The sequence below is a fragment of the Rhipicephalus microplus genome, chromosome 5 (assembly GCF_043290135.1).
Source record: "Rhipicephalus microplus isolate Deutch F79 chromosome 5, USDA_Rmic, whole genome shotgun sequence".
Classification (NCBI taxonomy): domain Eukaryota; kingdom Metazoa; phylum Arthropoda; class Arachnida; order Ixodida; family Ixodidae; genus Rhipicephalus; species Rhipicephalus microplus.
The window spans coordinates 23,886,662-23,903,021 of record NC_134704.1 but is presented as its reverse complement, the minus strand read 5'-3'; the positions used below and the strand labels follow the sequence as shown (position 1 = coordinate 23,903,021).

General features: G+C 43.4%; 1 protein-coding gene across 3 annotated transcripts in view; it reads left to right on the top strand.

The window, feature by feature from the left end:
- LOC119173957 (uncharacterized) overlaps positions 1-16,360 on the top strand; it is a 224,473-nt gene that overhangs the window by 29,692 nt on the left and 178,421 nt on the right. The window contains exon 1 of one of the 3 annotated variants that reach the window (XM_075895015.1): positions 9,887-10,183. The exons of the other annotated variants lie outside the window; for them this stretch is intronic. The gene's annotated coding sequence lies outside the window, so the exon portion shown is untranslated. Of the gene's footprint in view, positions 1-9,886; positions 10,184-16,360 lie in introns of those variants that run through there. 3 annotated transcript variants of the gene reach the window in all.

Below are 16,360 nucleotides of genomic sequence, written 5' to 3'. Positions count from 1 at the left end.
CATACAATCGGAAACTGTACAGATCACTACGCAAAATGGGCAGTTCAGAACGACGCCCTTTGTTTTATTTGTTGATGTAATGTTGTCAGTTCTTGAATAGATCAAGAATACAATACCACGAAAACACATAGACAATATGACAAAAAAAATCACCGATGATTATGATACTGTCTCAATTCGGAACGCAACTTCGTGTTTGGGCAATACCAAATGTGTTTGAAGTTCTGGCCCTGCGCATTCGTTGCAATGTAAAATTTGTTACATATTGCTCAGAAACTGCCAACGCGCGAATGCTACGCATTTCACATTTTATCTTCCTCGTTTGCTCTATATGTAACACCAACGCCGACGTCGCTCAAAGCATGCAGCAATGGATGTCCGAGAGCTACGCTCTAAAACACAAGGCATGCGCGGAACGTGCACCACAGTTCATCAAAAGCTGAAAGAGTGGCCTCGCTAAAGCTTGTTTTAAACTCTCTTGTAAAAAACTAATACAAGTACACGCATCTAAGGTATCCACGACGCCATAAAGCGTATTTTTGTGAAGTTGGGCAACACAACCTCTAGGCCGTCATTTGCCTTTCTGCGGATAAGCGAGGTAACCGCTGCACATCTCCAAGTCATTATTTCCCCTTTGCTGATTGTGCGCGTGACTGATGACGATGAAGAATTGTGGCTGAGCGTGATGCAGTGAATGGTAAGCAATAAACCACACCCTACTTGTGCAATTAGCATTGTATAGTGGCTGGTTGTTTTACTTTTCTGCCACGCTACTTTACATGAGTTAATGCCATTCCTTGACCGGCATCACGCCTGTCTTTTTGCAAATGAGCTTCAAGCAAGCACCAGCGTCGCTATGTGGTAGAATACTCGAGTGCCTCGCAGAACGCCAAGGTTCAATTCCCATTCAACCCTGAGTAATTTTTTGTTCTCATATTTATTTATCCATTACGCCACAGACGGCAAGGCCGACACCGCTCAACACATGAACCTGAGCCTAAGAGATCGGCTCTAAAACACACAAGTGCACATACGTAAAATATCATCATAGTGCAAAACAAAATGCCTGAAATGCTCATAATAGTGCTCCTAACAATGCATCTGGTCCTTGTGAAGATGAATCCTCACTTGTGAGCGATATAAGTACGACATAAAACTAATTGCCCTTGAAGTAGTATAGGAACATTATTGACTTAATTTCTAACAATGCTACTGTCTTTATCTGCTGCCATTGCTTCCCATGAAAAACAGGGGCGAGATGTGTTTTCTAAGGAGAAGCGTCAACCAGCGAAGCAGATATAACTAATCCCAAACCACGACACATCAGCGAAGATATTCCACTTGAAGAATTTCAACATGCCAAACATCCTATAAGCTCTCGTAAGCGTAGACGTCTTTTTAATCCCCATTTCCTAACGCTCCTTTTCAGATCCCGTTTCGTTCTAAGACGGCTAAAACACGCATACTTCTCTTCATTTTGGGAAAGGGAGAAAAGAAAGAAGAGGTTGAAGAAAAAAACCGTCAGGCCTGTGCAGAACGCTCAGCACAATCACAAAAAAGTGGGAAGAGTGGCCTTTCACAGCCTTTTTCTAACACTCTTCGAGTAACATGCCCAAGCACACTTGCAGGGTACGCACTATGTCAAAATTTTTTTGTGTAGTAGGCCTTCGTCATTCTACCTTCGTCATTCCTTCGTCATTCTACGGAGATGCGTGGTATCCGCTACACACTTGCAAGGCATTTTGTTCATTTTTTTTATTTATGTAGTGGCTGACGACCGTGAAGAACTACGCCTGAAGTGGGTATGCGCCACAGTCAATAGGTGATCAAGAACAAACTTTTGTAATCGGTTGGAGCATTGGACGAGCCACTCGTTACGCAATTCGTATTAATACTTTATTATTACGCTTTACTATTCATAATAACGTGATTCCTTTCCCGGCGTCAAACCTACCTAAGGCAAGTTTTGGAACGAGTTCCAAGCACCATCGTGGCTCAGTGGTAGAATACTGGGCTGCCACGCAGCGGACCTGGTTCGAATTACATTGTGTTCGCAGTGTTTTAAATGCGAAGCATTTCTTAGTGAACTTCGGCGACTTCGAGCGTATTTATCTATTTATTTATCTATCTAACCGCTTACGTTTGGGTGTTTTCGTGGTCAACCCTTTAAGTTGGCGTGAACCAAAATTAGCATTGGAGGGTCAGATAGTTTGATGAATATCACGGGCTAGTAAAGACATGAGTAATGTCACAATCTCATTGTGTACGTTGACAAACACTTCGCGCCAGACAGTGGCTCATACCCACGGGCGGGTATGTGCCACTTCTTCCTTTTCTTTACGAACCACCAACCAGTCACCCATGAAGAAGGAACCAAGTCGGTTCCGAAACATCGGGTTTATTAAAAACTTTTGGTTGAAGTCTATATCATCTCCCTGTTTCATACCGAACCAGACAGACTTCTGTCAATCGTTTTCATCCAAGTCGGCATGGAAGCAGGGCGCAGCGCCTCGGCACTAATTTGATGCCACATTTTCTTGCTCCGCGCGGTCGAGCAAAAGTTCATGCAGCATCTCAACTAGCTGGTATCAAAAGATGGTGATAATAGTGACGTCAATGCAAGTTATTTTGATTAAAATACTGACTCTTTACTCTACTTTACGGCTTCTAGTCAATGGCGAGAACAGGGACCCCAGAGTGACAAATATTGAAGCGCCAGCGATGAACCTGACTGGGTCACGCTCGTTTTGCATATTAACAGCCACTTATGCAAAGATCGTGGTAGACACCACGAACGTCAAATTGATGTGGTGCGTTCCGCGTACAGGATTTGATTTAAAATATGTTCTAGAATATAATAACCACTCATGTTTATTACATTACGCATAAAAACGTTGTGAAACTCAAATATTAGCGCTACAAATAAGACATTATGCGCATGAAGTGTATGCAGAACAAAGAACAAATAACATTGTTTAAGACTTGTAAAGCACAGAAAATTATATTTGAGAAATGTCTAAATATGCAATATTTGATGATAGTTAATACGTTGAAGTTTATACAAATTTGATAAGATTTATCAGCTTTGTTTCCAGAACAAGTTTCCTTTTTTGTTTTTCCGATGGCATTTATACGTTGTTGGTTATAAGACCCCTGAGCACAGGCTGAAGATTGAACACCTTCACATGAACGCTCGTACCCTTTCGTGGTGACTAGACAGGTTGAAATGAAAAAAATTACGCAGATATTTTTTGCGCGTATGTCATTAAAGCGTTTCTTTACTTCCACAAAATTTGTGCATATATTTTGGTAGTACAAGCACCCCGCCAGTAAATAAAGGAAGGCGCCAATTCAGGCCTTCGTACTGTACAGGTGCCTGTACTGGCACCTGGTGCACAATATCAGAGTGCTGTCCAGTAGATGTGCTGTTATTAACAGGGAAAAAAACAGTTACACTAAATTTCTTGAGTTTTATGATGTTTTCTTTCGGATAGCTGATGAAGAATGCTAAGTTTTGGTACATTTGTACAAGTAATTCTCATTAAATGAGCATTTCGCGTATATTCCGCGTTCAGTTTAGAAGCTTTTTGTGAGACATATATTTGAGATTTTAAAATTTGTTATTTGAGATCCTGCAGCAAAGGCACATCTTAAAACTTACAACCGCGGAATAACGGCCGAGGTAACAGTCCATTACTTTTTTTTTGGTAACTGTAACGGTAATGGGCTACCTTTTTTTTGCAAGTAACACAGGGTGGTAACGCTTTGCATTTCTGTTTGAGTAACAAGTATAACATATTTTGCTTTTTTTCCCCTAACGCATACTCAGCTGGTCTAATGTGAAGCAACCTGGAAGCAGTAAGATATGTATACGTAACATGCATGTCATAATTACATGTGTAGACATGTAATTTCGTTTGTCTTAGCGTCATATTACCCAATAACAATTTCGTTGTACAAGCTAGCGACATGGTCGTTTGCGCACCGTGAGAAGGGCACGTAAATCATGTTTTACATGCAATGGATTTTATGATTGTCATCTTAGCTCCTAAATTATTCATTGCACAATCACGTGACAGAATTACAAACTGAGAACATGTAAAGCTAGCCAAACGGCCACACACGCACCATGCGTATGGTATAATGTCATGCTACATGACATGCATGTCACGATTTTCGCATTACTATCTGTCATTTATGCTAGTCACACACAATTGTCTCATCGTATCGATTTTGGTATATATCAAGTTAATGAAACAGCCACTATTGCACTATGACCATGGCATATAAACAATGTTGTTCATGAGAAACAAGACATGATTTTAATATGACCTGTCATTTATGATCGTCCTACAGTCGTGTTATGCCCCACCAGTTTTGATATAAACCTCATGAACGATATGGTCCGGAGAGCCCGGCATATAAACAATGTTGTTCATGAGAAACAAGACATGATTTTATTATGACCTATCATTTATGATTGCCATACAGTCGTGTTAGGCCCCACCAGTTTTGATATAAACCCCATGAACAATATGGTCCGGAGAGCACAAAGTCGTAATCGGCTAGATAGAAAGACAGATACGCCCAAAGTTACCTAAGTTCATTAATGAATATTTCACATTTAAGGTACTCTTGCGCGATATAGTTATTCCGAATGATAATACTCACAACGCGTTCTATTTTCGCTGCAGCAATCCATAGTCCTCTATCTGGTGCACGAATCGCAGTTCGGACCTCGTGATTTTTTTATACGAGTGATGCGTGAAAAATTAAATGCAAGACGAAGTACATGCATTGAAAAATGTTTTGAGCGCCCCGAGCAGTTCTGAAACACACCGATGCAAATGCGGGCCTTGAAAACAACAAATAAGCACATTTTATACTCCGAAAGTTCGCTTCCCTGCACTGCATATTCGTCCAACTAACGGCAGTACCAGCCATTCATCAAGTGGAAATGAGGCCCTAGTTGCACATGGACGCGTTTTCCTCGTCAAACTGTAACCAAACAGCGCAACACGCTATTTACTAATTTTTAACTGGCTTCTCCGTTATACCAAAGTTTATTGCAAGAAAGCCAGCTTTAAATTTATGAAAAGGGTTTATAAAGTTTACAAAAAACGATCCAGGAAGCTACATGGCTTAAGCTACGAAATAACGCATTATATTAATAGAAAGATAGTTTATCAGCCAATCTAAAACCGGGAGTCGTTTTTCAGATCTATTTTCTAAGCTTTGCCACTCGATGTTTAAAGAGGCCAAAGTGTGTCAAAATTGGGTCCGCTCCCATAGGCTGTGTGGAAAAATACTCAGATTGTCTCGGAAGAAAGGCTCCTAGTCGCACGACATTTAAATTAGGCGTCAAATGTTATGGTGGTTGCGTAGTATTATAAACCGGGAGTCGTGTTTGGTATCGCGTCTGGTTCGTGAGATATGAATTTTTTTCGTGCGCCTCCCATTCAGTTTCGCTGAGGTGATCCGGCTGCCGCCGAGAGATGGCGCGACATGTTATGTCCAGGATTCCTGGGGATGCCGAACGACGAGAACGTACATGGCCACTTTTAACGCTTCAGCGTTACGAAATACCCGACATCGGTAGTGTCGACCCGACGAATGCAAGGAATAAATGTCAGGGTCCCAGCAGGAATCGAACTCAAGAATTCTGCGTAGCAATGAAGCATTTTACCACAGAGCTAGGCCAGGTCTCAGTACTACTTTTCAAATAGACGCCAATCTTCGTGAAACTTCAATAGTGGTTCCAGTGCTGCCTACCCAAATTTATAAACATTACATATGTACTCCTTTGATAGAGCCGTCACGTCGGGTTAACGTCAACTGTGGTTAGGTGCCATGCGCTGCAGTCGATTTACGTAGCAGTGTCCAGGGACAGCATCCTCGCGAGCATCAGCGCTTCATATCAGCTTCTGGTGTTGCTAATACGCATCTTCCAGTGGGCATCGTCGCGCAAGTGCAAACAACCATGGTTATATAAAAATCTGCAATTCTTCAGCATATGTCTGTGCGTGCAACATTTGTACATATATTTAGCGTCATTTCATGATGTGACAATAAAAAAATTGCAACACGGTCACCTTCCCTACGCGTGCTTCGCATAACGTCCATTCCCAGGTACGTGGGATCTGCCTTTTTTTTTTCTTCTTTCTGGATGTTTTTTTTTTTTTTGTGCGATAGTGGTTACGGACACCGGCGGCGACAGACAACTACGGCGCCGCACGTGACCCGTATTCTGATCACAACAGCTTTCGCTGTAAAAAGAAAAAAAGAAAAACGTAATGACCAAGTCGACGCTCTTCAGGAGTAAACAGAGACAAGCCTGGGAATGAACGGGGGGGCCGGTGAGACTATATAGGGAGGACTGGATAGCGTTCAGCCCACGTGTTAGACACTCTTGAAGTTGGCGACGACGAAGGGCATCACGGTAATCCGACGCCTCGGTGCCGTCATTCGCCGTCGCGCGCTGGGGCCAGAACGGATGAGGTAGCTCAGTCGCATGCATATGCGCCTCGCTCGGTGCCTTTCTACGAAGCAGATGAGATGAAGCTTTCATGCTCCTTTCCGCAAAGCCGAGTCTCGTACACCACTCGCACTTTCTACCTACCCCGCTTCCTAATATTCTGTTTCGCTCTTCACTCAGGACCGCATCACCCTTTTCCCCAACTTTCTTTTTTGTCTTTCATCCCTCGCTGCCCTCCTTCTCGTGCCCTACAAAGCTGTCAGCACTGCCTCTGTGGCAGATCGCTCCTTCGAGGATTTCGCAATTTCTCTCGAAGAACTGGGCTGCATATAGCTCTTTCCCCCTTATCCCCCTTCGCTCGGCCCTCGGGCGAGGCGGCTGAGTAAATCTCCGATCGCCTCCTCTCTTTCCGTACCCGTCCTCCTTTTTCACCATCTTCTTTCATCTCGGGGCAAAGGCGGAGTAGTTTGACTCTGTGGCGTACCGTCGCTCGGCACTTCTTAGCCGCGGCTCGTGAATATGAGGAGGCGAGGGCCTGCACGTCTGAGATAGCGGCTCACACCTCCCAAATCTCCACTTCTAGCCTCTTATCGCGGAAGCTATACTTCGCCCCGGCCGACCTCGTCTCTCGCGCCCCTTGACACGTAGAGTTAGCAGCCTGTGTTTTTCTTTCTTCCCTCATATCCTCTCCGGGCGCAGTCTTGAAAGGATTATTTTCTTAAATTAGCTAATATCGGTGGTAGATGGGCAAAAAAAACCTTTAAAATCTCCTGTTGATATGACAGCGTCAAAAAAAAACTGATACCGCAATGAAAGCGGACGCGTGTATTGTGTTGAACTTATACATTTAAAGGAATTAAGTATCTGATATTTACACTGAAATTCGTGAAAAAATGTTAATCAATCGGTGGTTTTGTATATTCCTCCAACAAATAACGCAATCACAAAGATCCCAACGGTCAGATTTGAGGAGAGAAATGCTTGATGCTCGTAAAGAAAGGATCGTTTTCGTGCGCCTTGAGGAACGAGTGAACAAACGGCTCCAATGTATAATTGGCTGCATTTCTAAAGATATTGAGCTTCCGGCGGAGGTCTTTCTGTCAGAGTGTGTCATCTCGAAGTTTAAAAATTTTTCATTTCTCAGCCTCTACATTTGCAAAGCAAAGAAGGACACTTGTGCGTTCGAATTTAAACACTCTTTCCGACTACTTATAGTTAATTATAACCGTTATCACAAAGCATTACTGCGGATTTTTTTTCGATAATAGTGAGCAATCTTATTTATTCGACATTTCAAGTGTTCTACTGGTGTAAACAAATTGGGTGAATATATAAACGCCGCAGCCTAATTACATTTTGAAGTAATTAATGTGGCGAAGGCAATGAAAAATTTTCCGATTGCTTAGACTGCTAAGTAAATGTGAATACTTAAATATTTTTTTTAGAAATATGATGTCAGTGAATTAGGATTGTGGTGGTGGGTATGCCTTGACGTTGAATACGACATATACGGTGAAAAGTTATAATATAGATTCCGATTCCAGAGCAATAAAGATATCATATGTATGAGCTATTTCTATCTACAAGACATTGAATGGTTAGCCTATCTTATTTTAGAGGGCGAGTGGTACACAGGAATGTTTAGGTAAATAAGTTCAATTCATTTTTTTTTAATTTACAAGAGAGATTGAGGAGTTGTAGATAAAAGCAGTCCAAGGGCAATTTGACGAGTCTGGAAACCGAATGTCTAACATAAAGGCAGTAGTGGGGCTTATGCAATTGTAAACAAAAAATAAGACCACCAATAAAACACCAAGGAATACACGAAGCAGCAATGTGTACACATTAGGTTAAGGTGCGGTATTTAAATGCATTGTGTGACGTCATTCGCGCGAGAAGGAAAACAGATCGAAATCAATTAGTGCACAGCTACAAGCCTTTCGGCTTTGCTCTGTACCTTTCCGAGAAAGGGTGATACCTGCCGCAGGTGGCCACATTTCAAAGGGTGACGCCTACGCTCAGAGGCGAATTTATAGCGCAGCGTAATATTCTCCTTTCGGGCAAAAGGGGTCACGCGAGGCCGCGGCGCTTTCCGGAAACAGGGGCATGCTATATATAGATTAGCGGGCCGGGAAGGCCGTCGGTGTGGTGAGAATAGAATAAAATGTGGTAAAAAAATGAAGGGAGATTGAACGGAAGACAACGTAAAAATAGTCAAGTCTAAAGGAACAAAAGCGACGCAAAGTTTTACGAACCGAGTAAGCGGCGTGGAGGGGATGGAGAAGTATTCAAAATATATAAGCGAAGCGTCCGTGCTGTCTCAGTGCTTCGGATGCTCTAATCCTCGCTGCTTACTGTTCATCTGGGTCAGATGCTGACAAGGAATATAGAAAGGAACAAGGAAGGCGCTGGAAAAACAAAAGCCAAAAAGAAAGAAGGAAAGAGAGAAAGAAAGAAAGAATGAATGAAAGAAAGAAAGAAACAAAGAAACAAAGAAAGAAATAGAGAAAGAAAGAAATAGAGAAAGAAAGAAAGAAAGAAAGAAAGAAAGAAAGAAAGAAAGAAAGAAAGAAAGAAAGAAAGAAAGAAAGAAAGAAAGAAAGAAAGAGAAAGAAACAGAGAAACAGAGAAATAGAGAAGGAAAGAGAGAGCTTCTGCGAGGTTAACGGAACCGCGCTCCCCAAACAAAACAAGAAAATTGGCTTTATTGCGACGCCCGCCATTGGCATGCTTTTGAGAGCGTCTGCGTCCGTGGTGACACTGCAATGTCCCGGAGATTCCCCTCTTTTTGTCCCTACCCTCGAAAATAGGCCGGCGTCCATGGCGATTTGGGAGCCGGCAGTGTTGTGGAAGCGGAGTAAGTTTACCTTTTTTTTTTTTCAATCAGCGGCACGTGCTCGACAAAGATTAACGACGCGTCAAACTTGCGCTCGCCGATCACAGCGACGATTGAGGTTCGCTATCGAGTCGCGCTAGTCAATGGCAAGATATAAGAACGGCAGAGAGAGGAAAGCAACGCACGGCAAAGGACGCAGACGTGACTGGCGTTGTCATTCTCCACGCTCTAAACCAAGTTCGGAGTTAAGTTCACGGGTCTACGACACGCGCGCGAGGCAAGCGCCATCGCCAGCATCGGGGGACGCCGTGGCGCCGGGTTGCCTAGGCGACCGCCAATGGTAAGCCGTAGCGGCCGAAACGCGCGCCCCTAGGTGCCGCTGCCATCGTCGACGGCGCCGGGAGAGCCCAGCAGATGGGTTTCTCGGGACGTAAATAAAGGAGACGCCGGACGGAGCCATCCCTCGTGGCGGCGCTGGCTCGAACGAAAGGGCGGCGGGGAGAGCTCAGCGCGGCAAGGGAAAGAGGAGTGGGGAAGAGTGGGGAGGAAGAGGGAGCTCTCTCTCCCGGCGCGCGAGGATGCTCTGGAAGAAGGCGCCGTGTAGAGGAAGGGGCCCGGAGCAGGGAGGGATGCCGGGAATGCTGTCCGTCCACCGGCGCCGACATCCGAGGCCAAGTGCGCATGGCGCGTGTGGTGGTCCGGCGCTCCTCCGTCTCTGCCGCCGCGTCCAACGCTCTGTCGGCCCACTGACCCAGCACTGGATTTCGCCCCTTGTGCCGGCGGCGCCGTCACTATCCTTCGTGCAGTGAGGAAGTTTGTCCCCTCGAGCTTGGCACTTTGCTGCACCGCAATCTGCTGTCACTCTCGACATGGTGAGGAAAACGCTCTTTTTCTTGCTCGCCAATGTCCCATTCGTTTCGCCACAGTTATTCTTTTCACCTCCCTGTGGCTCGATCACCCGTACTATTTAATTGCTTTATGTACTGCCGAATCGCTTAACTCGTCGCGCGGCGTAAGAGCCTCCCTATTGGCAACGCCGTCAGTTTTTGTCTGGTCGGTGGCGTCATTTCAACCCCAATGTATCAAAGAGTGCGATATGCGTGCGGAGTTGGTTCGGCCTGGCATTTTTTTCTTTTTTTTTTGGTTGAGCCACCAGCGCTAGCGATCCGCGACGTCATCAACGGAATGACGTCGTGATAGTGTCGGCCGGCAATAGGCAAGCGGAAAGAAAGCAAAGCGGGCGCAAGTTTTTTTTTTTTTTTTCTGAATGAGCCCATCACGTTACGATTCTAGAGTGAAACATTACCATCATAGTCATATACTCTTCAGGGCTCCAGTGTACTTCGATTGCCCTTGTCAAACAACCGCGTTGTTGCCATGATTTTCTGGGCTCTGTTACGGAGCGTGGTCGGTAGAGTTTGATGTTCTGTGTTTCATGAACTGTTTGTGTTCCGATATGTGCGGAATGATGGCCTGTTTAAAGCAATGACATTGCATAAATTCGGCGTTTTCAGGAATGGATTTTCCGCTGTCCTCGTATGCACTTACGACTATCTTCTGCGTGCAAGAAGCGTCGACTTCAAGCAAGTGTTGACTATTCGGTGGCCATGCAGGGCATCCAATTAAAATATTCCTTTGAATGAATACTCAAAAAAATACGAGTGGAGGTACATGTTTCTGTACTTGGTAGCATAAAACGTAACGGCTGACACCTTTGCTCAGCAGTTGTTAAATATTTACATTACAAATCCCCGCTGATCATTAAGCAAGGCTACTCGGAACGATTTTGAAAAGTGACACCATTTGCCACGGACGTTGTGCGACGACGTACACTTGCATTCTAGATATGGTTGTGCTTCGATGCAAATAAACGTGCTCTGTAAATAGGTCAAGTAGAACTGTGGTACAGCTTTTCCAAAAATCGGCTGTCTCTAATCTATAAATCTGGGACTAGCCAGACGTTTAAACACAAGATTCGGGTAGGTTAGGTTCTTTTACAAATTGTAAGTTGTCTTTTTGTCTCCTTTATGTCCTTACAAGGAATGTCCCCTATACCTTCTCCGGCTTCATTGTCGGTTGGTTTCAGTAGTCGGTGTCTACTTTCTATGTGGAAACGTTGGAACGTTGCCACAATAGATCACTGTGCTAAGGAGAAAGTTAACACGTGCCACTTTTGCGCTTCAATGCATAATGTTAGACGTCATGTTCATCACTGCTTCAGTGCATACTGTTAGACGAATTCAAGCACTGCTCGGAATTTCAATGCATAATAAATCGTAGCAGCACCAGTATTCCACGTAGTAAGATAAGCGCGGGACATATACTGACTAGATTTAGGTATGATATCTCACTACGTTCGTCATATCCTCACTTTCGCTGTGAACGATGCGGTCATAGCAAACCTCAGTGATAATTTCTGTAATCTTATCACACACACATTTTGCGTGTTTCATTAACAGCAACAACAGTTTCAGGTTCCTTTACATTCACGTCACGCTTATCATTCTTGTCTGTTTTGAAGCAAAGGTCACTTGGCAGAACATTGGCTTCAGCGACAAGTGCGTTTAAGAATGTTTCATCACTCCCGATGACCCTCCTTTTGCGGGGCTAGGATAATCAGCCACCAGATAATTAGTCTCGTCTTTCTCTCTCTCTCTCGCTCTCTCTCTCCTGATTCCGAATTACGGCACATTTGTCAATCACTTCCGCATTTTGGCATTATTTTGTCAAGCACCACGAAACATTAGACATCGCCATCACGATATTTCAAGTGAACATTCAAAGCACTACTAAATATATAGCTCAGTATTATTAATATTCTAGACAGCGATACGCTTAGACTGGGTAGACATTCTCATATTGTTCCTTGTGATTAATGCGGCACTGCAGTCTTCCCTACTTTCACCTGCGATGAGCATCAATCTACGAAGTATGTGCTGTGGGATTACATGAAAGGCTTCAAAATCGACGCAGTGGCAAGTCTCAACAGCCTTCTAGTATTTGTCAGAACATCTGATGGTGCTTGGTGCCTTAGGGTTTTCTAATAATAAACACGGGGGGGGGGGGGGGGATCTGGCGCTCATTTCTATGAGAGCTGCAAAGCATGACGTTTCAACAGGCGTAGCACGCGGATTTGTCTATCTAGGTTTCGTTTTTTCGGCTTCATTCAGCAGCTGCTTTGTCTCGAGGTGAAATTCAGCAAGTGTTCCACAGATCCGGTTCACCACCTTGACCTTCTTTTCGGGCTTATCAATTCAAACAGGGTCATAAACTTCATAGTAATCCATTCTATCAGCCAAAGCAAGCACCTAAACATAATCAATGCCCCGAGTGCTTTCGAAGCCGGAAGAACGAAGATTAGGCAAATCCGTGTACTACCTATCATTCACATTGTTGGCTAGCGTATTCTAAAACGCCTTAGAGAGACACTAAAACAAAAAAAAATATTTTTCGCGAATTATAAACTACTGTTGCACAATAGCGAAAAAACCACTCTTACTGCGAAAGGACGTTTGGTAAGCGGGTGATTGGCAGGACTTAAAGGACAAACAAAAAGCCTTCAGACTCAAATTTTCGGCAGTATCCATCATTTAAAAAGGGGTATAGGCAGGAACATATGTATTACATTGTAATAATATATTTCGCGTAGGAAGGACCATGTCTTGGAAATTGAAGAATTTTCTTTTCAAGACGAAGCCTTACGTTGTTCATTCTCTTGTATGAACACAAGCGAGCGAAATGCTCTTCTGTCAAATATTGAACAAATTCGATATAGTATCGACTTTCACCACGCTTCGAGTCTAGAAAAGAATGACACTTAATCTAGAGATGTACTTTGTGATCTAGTGGTGCGAGTGGTGAGGCAGGTATTAAATGAATAGATCAATTTACCATGACGTAATAGATTTCTGTGGCATCTACTAGGTCATACATACTTACTAATGGGTAAAGAGAGAATGCGTCCTCATCTGAGGTGGCCAGAGGCTTGGCGTACAAAGTTTAAACAAATTTTGTCAAGCCAATGTTGCCAGAGCAAAAAAAAGAAACTACTTCGAAAATTATGACGTCACGCGCAGAGATTTCAGTGTCAAATTCAAGAGTGACACTTTGGCCTCAATTTTTTTCAACTTTGGCCTCAACACCATTGGAGTTTTCATCGTTTACCTTATCAATCTGAACTGATTCAGAGTATTGGCGGATCGGCTGGCTGTTTCCGCCCACGAAAACACCACCGCCCCGCTCTGGACCTCAAACCCTTCCATAAACAAAAGCTCAGGTATTGTTTGAAGCGTTCGTGGTATAGGCGAACCCAAAATAAGCTTCCCCTCATCAAACCACATCTCGCGAATTGGCCGCCGACATTGAAGTCACCTTACAAAGAAGTAACACTTACCAGGTTACGAATAGGACATACAAAAAATACACTCGCTGCTTTTGTCCGATGGCCATCTAGATCTGAAGTGCAGTGAACCAATCGCCGTTCTTTATGTTTTGATACAGTGCAAAAATGATTAAAGTTAGACAAAAACTCTTTCCGTTTCCTTTCAGCCATCAAATGTCCTTGCACCCATTGGTGTTCATAGGTATTCGGGAACCGCTTTTAGTTATTAATGTTCGCGTTTTTACATAATATAAATAGTTTTCACGTCACATTTTCACGTCACGTCGCATCCCGAGGCATGACCTCTCTGGATAGAGGTCGCTGCTACGTTGGTGCATTGGAATAGCCCCTGCCTCGCAGCCCTTGGAAGCAAGGTCTATTCATCGGATATTCGTGCTAATGTTGTAATCTCCTTATAGCGTTATTTCAAAGATCACTGCCAATCATTTGTATTACACGCATTTCACATCACCCTCATGATTTTGAATACTTATATGTGTTACCCGCCTTAGGGCGTGGAATTTCAGGCCCCTGTACAGCCATGTAACAGCATCATAGTTCATAAAATCAACGAATCACCGCAAACTACAGATCATTGCTATGTTAATGTCATTTCTCATGGAACATTTTAGCAGGCCCAAGTATGACCCTTGTACCAACAAAAAGCACACACCATCATCATTTTCTTCATCGATTCACAGTTCTACTTCGGTTTCACTTTAACAATATGTACTATGCAGTTCGTCCGTATGGCCACAATATCCGGGAAATTTCAAGATTTGCCCAGACTTAATCATCTGTTTTGATGCCGAGTATACCTCAGCTAGGTAATACACATGCCTTCAATTCTTCCCCTTCAAATTTTATTTTCTGTCCCTCTCATAAAGACAGCCAACAAAAACACGTCATATGTACAAAAATACGTGACCTTTTTCCGTTTTCGCAGCCAACGGCATCCTTTATAGCATACGCATCGACCCAACTGAAATATAGAATAATATACACTGTCTTATACGCATAATACATGACATCTAAATGTCAAAAGTTTCCAGTCGGAACGCGAAATGTTTCTCCCGCTGTTACTTTTATAAAATATTCATAAATATTGCTCAACAGACCCAATCTCTGTTCATTCTTATGTTCAATCAAATGTCAAGCTTTGCTCCAGAGAAACGCAAAATGAAAAAGTAATGAATGGCAGATTTGCAAAAGCAACGATAAAAAGGAGTTGTATTTTTGTTTCCTGCTTATGCGCGATTATAAATTTTATCATCATACGAGAAGCAGAGTATGCTAAGCTGCCTCTGACGTAATTCTTGTGACGCACTTCGATTTCTGCGATTACTGAACGGGCCGTGCGCGAGATTTTTGCTGTCTTTGCGCACTCTTTCTCGGGCGTGAGTGGAAATTTACTACGCCGACTTTTTTTTCTGTACTTACTTCATCAAAGCGCCGTGATGACGTCTACAATCTAACAAAAGGTGGCCGTCATTAGGCACCACGCTTCGCCGGTTTATTTTCTGAGTACCCCTCTATTCCGCTGAAACAATTTCAAACGCGAGATAAATATTGTTGCTTGTACATTTAATTTTTTTTCTCTCGTTAGATTACTTTTTACATGTGAAAATGTCAATTTCTACGCTGTTTCTTTTTTTCTGGCATAAAAAAACACGAGGATAACGTCTCTGAAATGATATCACAAAAAATGCAATAATGTTCATTGTGGTCTTCTATAGTTAATAATGGCATTTTTGGTACACTTTGGCATTCATTCGAAGTAAAGCTGCATTTTTTCCTAATTGGAAAGAATGGCCCCCTCCGCGGTGATCTAGTGGCTAAAGTACTCGGCTGCTGACCCGCAGGTCGCGGGTTCGAATCCCGGCTACAGCGGCTGCATTTCCGATGGAGGCGGAAATGTTGTAGGCCCGTGTGCTCAGATTTGGGTGCACGTTAAAGAACCCCAGGTGGTCGACGTTCCCGGAGCCCTCCACTACGGCGTCTCTCATAATCATATGGTGGTTTTGGGACGTTAAACCCCACAAAGCAATCAAATCAATCAGAAAGAATGTGTAAAAATACCGCAAAAAATAAAAATATGACCTTCACAAGAGCGGTGCCAAGCCTCAAGGAAGTAGGGTTTCTCTTTATTTTTGTCTTCTTTCCTGTCTTTATTGTTCCTTCTTTCTCTATTTCTTTCTCTTTCTTGCTCTTTCCAGATTCCTTCCTTCTTCCCTTTCTTTCTCTCTTTCTGTCGTTTTCTCCCGTTTTCTGTCGTTTTCTAGTCATTTTCCTTTTATATCGTTCTCTCTAGGTCTATTTATTCCTGTCTTTCAATCTGTTATGGTTCCTTCTCTTCGTTTCTATGTCTCACTCTCTTTCTAATTCCTTCTTTCTCTCGCTCTACAGTCGTTCTTTCCCCCGCGAGAATTATTGCATTGAATGCCAGCCAAATCGGCTCACTTGATGTGGGAGCGAAGAAGTAGATGAGGAGAACAAAGAGAGCGGGGGCCGTCTCGTTATAATGATAGTGTTCTTTTTAATCTTCACGCACTAACGGTTGGCCTAAGCAGCTCTGCTGTTGAAAACCTCAGCAACCCAGTAATAAACGAGAAATGACAGTTTAGCATGCACGGCTGCAAATGTAGACGCTCAATAAAAGAGGTCGACC